Consider the following 6,282-nt stretch of genomic DNA (forward strand, 5'->3'; position numbering starts at 1 on the left):
TCCTGCTCCTGACTCCAGCTTCCCCACAATGCACAGCCTGGGAGGCAGCAGGGACGGCTCAGGCAGTTCACTCCCTGACGCCCTGGATTGCATCGCCAGCTGCGAGTGTAGCAGGCAGGATTCAAAATCAAGACACCAAGGCTTCTTAAAAGGACAGTCTTTTCTTATATGGGCATAAGGCCCAGGTGGAATTTCTTAGCCCAAATCCTGAGCCCTGAACAAAGAAGCATTTTCCCTTCTATATGGTTTTAGTCTTTTTGTCTCACTTATATAGCTACTTGCATGCATTTGATTGTGTATTCTTTTTTTTTTTTTTTTAAGATTGATTTTATTTATTTGAAAGACAGAGTTACAGAGAGAGGTAGAGAGAGAGAGGTCTTCTATCCATTGGTTCACTCCCCAGATAGCCACAATGGCTGGAGCTGTGCCAATCTGAAGCCAGGAGCCAGGAGCTTCTTCTGGGTCTCCCATGTGGGTGCAGGGGCCCAAGGAGCCCAAGGACTTGGGCCATCTTCCACCACTATCCCAGGCCCTAGCAGATAGCTGGATCGGAAGAGGAGCAGCCGGGACTAGAACTGGCACCCATATGGGATGCCGGCGCTTCAGGCCAGGGCTTTAACCGCTATGCCACAGTGCTGGCCTCTTGTTGGGTGTTCTAATGTGACATGGTGGGTTGAAACAGTACTGGGCGTGTGAATGTAGTTACTGAGGAGTTTTTCTTTCTTTCTTTCTTTTTTTTTTTTTCACACAAACTGAGCCTTCTGCGGTCTGGCAAGGGTTAACATCATTGCTCTGTACTACACGCAGCTCCTGAAGTGGCTGCAGAGCCGTAGACAGGGACCACAGCAGATAAAGACCGCATAGCATTCGCAGGACAGATGTCGCCTTCTGCTTCCGACCTGGGAAGGCCTCTGCCACAGCTGCAATCACGGCAGAGCTGAGCCTGGTTAAGACAGAGGCCTCTGCCACAGCCCCACCTTGATGCTCAGAACCCTTCGGGTCAGACAGCAGTGTGACATGCGTAGCTGTTTGTTTTCCCGACCAGGGTCTTCACGTAGTTAGAGACATATTTCATAAACGAGGGCACAAGACAAGGAAAAGTCAGAGAGACCCCTAACATTATAACCATAGCACGTAGGAGAGATTTGAATCCACTAAAAACCATCCTCCAAGCAGTCTAGACCAGGACATGGGGGAGCTTCCTCATTTGATCATTTTTTTATGATCTTGTCCTTTTTATGTGTATACAACAGTGATTTAGATTAAAATTTTAAAACCAATACAAAGAGGCAGAAAAAGGATGGGTCCATTTATTGTATAGGGCAGCTGATTCCTCAAGCTTCGACCAGGCGTGAATCAGCCAGTTTCCGGAGTGCCTGAAGCAGCGTCCCTGGTGAACTTTTTGAGGGAAGAAGCACCAGTCTCTTATTTGGGGGGCTTGTTCTATCTGTTGAAGGTCTCCCCCCAACCCGTTAGTGGCTTTGTAAGTCTGGAGCAAACAGATCCAACAAGCAAGTTAAATCCAACAGGATCTGAAACAAAAAGGCTGAATCATTGCAGAGTGCCTAGGAGGGGTGCTGTCTAAACCAGGAGGGCGTTTTCTCACTGAGGGAGGCGGGTAGGCCAGAACTTCCTTAGAAGGACATCCTGTCGGCTCTCATTACCTAGCCGGCCTGGCAGTAGGGGAGTACAGAACAGGCAGTGAATTCGAGAGGAAGGGCCCAGTCCTGCCATGTGTGACCCTAGGCCTGCCCCTGGGAGACTGGGCGAGGTAAAGGACTTTTCCAGCATGGAGCCAGCAGGGTCTACGGTTTGTGTTGTGTGAGTGTGTGTGTGTTTTTTTTTTAAACAGGCAGAGTGGACAGTGAGAGAGAGAGAGAGAGAGAGAGAGACAGAGAGAAAGGTCTTCCTGTGCCGTTGGTTCACCCCCCAATGGCCGCCGCGGCCCGCGCACTGCGCTGATCCGAAGGCAGGTGCCAGGTGCTTCTCCTGGTCTCCCATGGGGTGCAGGGCCCAAGCACTTGGGCCATCCTCCACTGCACTCCCAGGCCACAGCAGCGAGCTGGCCTGGAAGAGGGGCAACCGGGACAGAATCCGGTGCCCTGACCAGGACTAGAACCCCGTGTGCCAGCGCTGCAGGCAGAGGATTAGACTATTGAGCCACGGTGCCGGCGGGTCTGTGGTTCTAAGCAGGAAGCCCTTTGGGCCCAGGGCAGTTCCACCTACCCAGCTCCTGCCAGGATTTTGGAGAGGCTGGCTTTGGTCAGGACGGCTATTGCCCCATCTCTCGGCTTTCCATATGGACACCTGACGCCGTGCGGGGTGGGCTGGCCTCGCTGGGTCTTTGACGGCAGGACACTGGGGACAGTGGCCATTGGTTGGCTGTACATTGCTCCTGCTGCCTAACTCGTTGTTTCTTTCTTGGTCTCTGCTGAAGTAGAGCACTGAGACAGCCTCTAGGATATCAGTCAGGGCTGTTCAGTTCCATCCTCAGCCTGTGGTGGCCAAGCTACGAGGTCACGGGCGTGTTTAGACAGCTTTTCCTGTGAGACAGAACCACACCCGGGAGGAAAGCTATGTCTTTCAGATAAGACTGAAACATGATGATCGGTTTACCTAACCTGCCTATAAATTTGGTGTTAGTAATTTGTCAAAGGATAACTTTAAACTGGACTTCATAGAGAGCAGTGAGCACTGTATTTTACCTTTTTTTTATATTATTTTAAATCACTGTTGTACTTGTATGATTGTAAATACCTAACCCAAGCGCAGGGTGCTTGGCCAGCAAACCCAAACACAAACATGTCAATGACTTGAGAAAACATTTTTAGTTTTTCTCTACCAACAAATTTAGAACAGTCTGCTTATCAGAGATGTATTGAAGTCACATGTACCAAAAAGGTACTTTGTGTTAATTTAGCAGCCTTATATGACTGCTTTTTTTTTAATCTACAAGCCAGTCAAAACAGTTTTTAATAATTTTTTACATAGACATGCAACCTGCATACGTATAACGTATGTATAACATATATTACAAGACTAAACTATAAAAGTGTTAGTAACCATTTTTTAACTTTTAAAAATTAAGGCCAGCGCCACGGCTCACTAGGCTAATCCTCCGCCTAGCGGCGCCGGCACACCGGGTTCTAGTCCTGGTTGGGGCGCCGGATTCTGTCCTGGTTGCCCCTCTTCCAGGTCAGCTCTCTGCTATGGCCCGGGAGTGCAGTGGAGGATGGCCCAGGTGCTTGGGCCCTGCACCCCATGGGAGACCAGGAGAAGCACCTGGCTCCTGGCTCCTGCCATCGGATCAGCGCAGTGTGCTGGAGGGTGAACCAACGGCAAAGGAAGACCTTTCTCTGTCTCTCTCTCTCACTGTCCACTCTACATGTCAAAAAAATAAAAAAAAAATTACCATTTATTGATTAGAATTACCTTTTGTTTTAGTAACCTAGATTAACCACACCCTTTCAGTTGGAATCTGTAGTTTATTATTAAATTTTAGTTTGTATCTATTTACAGAGCTGTCCCAAATTACCAAAAACAATAGGAGTCATGGAAAAAGGGGTGTTTTTTTTTGGGGGGGGGACCTAGAAGAGGAAATATTTAAATACAGACCCAACAATATTTTAATTTTTATGAATAGCCTGGTTTTCTTTTAGAGGGTTGAAACCTCTTATTAAGAGCATATTGGTGGCCGGCGCCGCAGCTCACTTGGCTAATCCTCCACCTGTGGCGCCGGCACCCCGGGTTCTAGTCCCGGTTGGGGCGCCGGATTCTGTTGCAGTTGCTCCTCTTCCAGTCCGGCTCTCTGTCGTGGCCCAAGTGCTTGGGCCCTGCACCCGCATGGGAGACCAGGAGGAAGCACCTGGCTCCTGGCTTTGGATCGGTGCAGTGCTCTGGTGGTAGCGACCATTTGGGGGGGTGAACCAACGGAAAAGGAAGACCTTTCTCTCTCTCTCTCTCTCACTGTCGAACTCTGCCTGTCGGGAAAAAAAAAAAAAAGAGAGAGAGAGAGAGAATATTGGGGCTGACACTGTGGTGTAACAGGTAAAGCTGCCACCTGTAGTGCCAGCATCCCATATGGACACCAGTTCGAGACCCAGCTGCTCTGCTTCTCATCCAGCTCTCTGCTATTGTCACTGGAGAAAAAGCTGAGGGTCCTTGTCTTTGTGCAAGTAAGAATTCAGCCGTGAGACAGGGAGCAGTGGAAAGCAAAGTAGCAAAGTTTATTAGAGTAAGGAGAGAGAGTGCCTAGTTCACATTTAGGCTGGGGTTTTTTAAGGGATGGGTCTCGCCTTCTTGCCTTTTCTCTTCCCATCTCCTTCTTCTCCTCCAGAACAAAGGACTTGTTCGGTGTAAATACGAAAATTTCCTTTCTGAGTTTCCCTCTGTAGTTGTCAGAGGAAGCCTTTGTGACTCTGCCTTTCAAATAATAAATAAGTAAACTTTTTTTTTTTTTGACAGCTAGAGTTAGTGAGAGAGAGAGAGAGAGAGAGAGAAAGGTCTTCCTTCCGTTGGTTCACCCTCCAAATGGCCGCTACGGCTGGAGATACACCGATCCGAAGCCAGGAGCCAGGTGCTTCCTCCAGGTCTCCCACGTGGGTGCAGGCGCCCAAGCACTTGTGCCATCCTCCACTGCCGTCCTGGGCCACAGCAGAGAGCTGTACCAGAAGAGGAGCAACCAAGACTAGAACCCAGTGCCCATATGGGATACCGGTGCCGCAGGCAGAGGATTAACCAAGTGAACCATGGTGCTAGCCCCTAAGTAAACCTTTTTTTAAAAAGGAACATTATTGACAAAAGGCACTTGTTTACATAGTTTTTTAGAAGGTACCTGTAGGACTTCATAAAACATTTATCTCTTTTAGGCCTTTAGGACTCTTTACTAAGATAACCTTTGTGACTGATAACAACGCAACAAGATCATTAGACTTGTAACTTTAGACATTTGTATCAGTACATTTTATTTATCTATTTGTTAAAGATTTACTCATTTGAAAGGCAGAGTTAGAAAGAGAGAGAGAAGTCTTCCATCCGGGTCTCCCACATGGGTGCAGGGGCCGAAGCACCTGGGCCATCTTCCACTGCTTTCCCAGGCCACAGCAGAGAGCTGGATGGGAAGTGGAGCAGCCGGGACTTGAACCGGCGCCCATGCGGGATGCCTTGCGCTGCAGGCGGTGGCTTCATCCGCTACACCACAGCACCAACCCCTACGCTGGCATTTTTATGTGTGAGATAGATACGTATGTCTCTTTAGATTTTAGATTGAATCTGAGCCTAGTGTTTCCTCTAACAAGCGCTTTGGGGTGACACCTCATCAACAGTCAGGTACCTGGGACTGTCTAAAAGAAACTTGTGTTCAGACAACTGCAAGACAGGTCCCAGGGTGACAGGGCCGAGCAGTAGCTACACAGGTGGGCGAGGAGCCCACTGGAGATTGCTAGCTTACATTCTAGGAGACTTTTAAGTGTCACTGCCCCAGGCTGAGAGACAGGGTCTCTCTCAGCAAAGGGGTGGAGTTAACACACCACAAACCAAAGAGAGGAAGAAAAGTTTAAACTGCCTCTCTCTCCCTCTCTCTCTCTCTTTTCAAAGAAACTATAGCCAGAGGGGAGGGAAGTGGCGTTTAGCCCCCTAGGCCCTTATACAAGTACAACAGAAGTTTGGTTTTATAACCTGATGATGGGTTTTAGGTTATGAAAAAAATGATGTCAATTTTATGCCGTGTTTATCATTTGACAGTTTTATGGATCCAATTACAAGTCTCAAGGCCAGAGGCTCAGGTAAGTAAGATACAGCCTTTTGCTATTCTCGAGGTCATTTTACTTAATTACCACTCAGGAAACTCTTTGTCCAGAGGAAAGGGAGTAGGGAAGGAGAAACAACTGGACTCCAGTCCCTGATAAGCCCAGTGTGGGCACAGGCTGTGTGCTCACTTCTCTGCCTTTGAGCTGACTACCTGGCCTGCCAGCTGTATTTTCTCCCATTAAACCATGTAACCTTGTTTACCATAGTTCTCTCTCTCACTCTCTCTCTCTCAAGATTTATTTATGTGAAAGAAAGAGTTACGGAGGCAGAAGCAGAGGTCTTCCATCGGCTGGTTCACTCCCCAAATGACTGCAACAGCTGGAGCTGATCCGAAGCCAGGAGCCAGGAGTTTCATCCAGTTCTCCCACACGTGTGCAGGGGCCCAAGGGCTTGGGCCATCTTCCACTGCTTTCCCAGGCCATCAGCAGGGAGCTGGATCAGAAGAGGAGCAACCAGAACACCAAACGGCACCCA

Source organism: Oryctolagus cuniculus, chromosome 11 (assembly GCF_964237555.1).
Source record: "Oryctolagus cuniculus chromosome 11, mOryCun1.1, whole genome shotgun sequence".
NCBI classification, from domain to species: Eukaryota; Metazoa; Chordata; class Mammalia; order Lagomorpha; family Leporidae; genus Oryctolagus; species Oryctolagus cuniculus.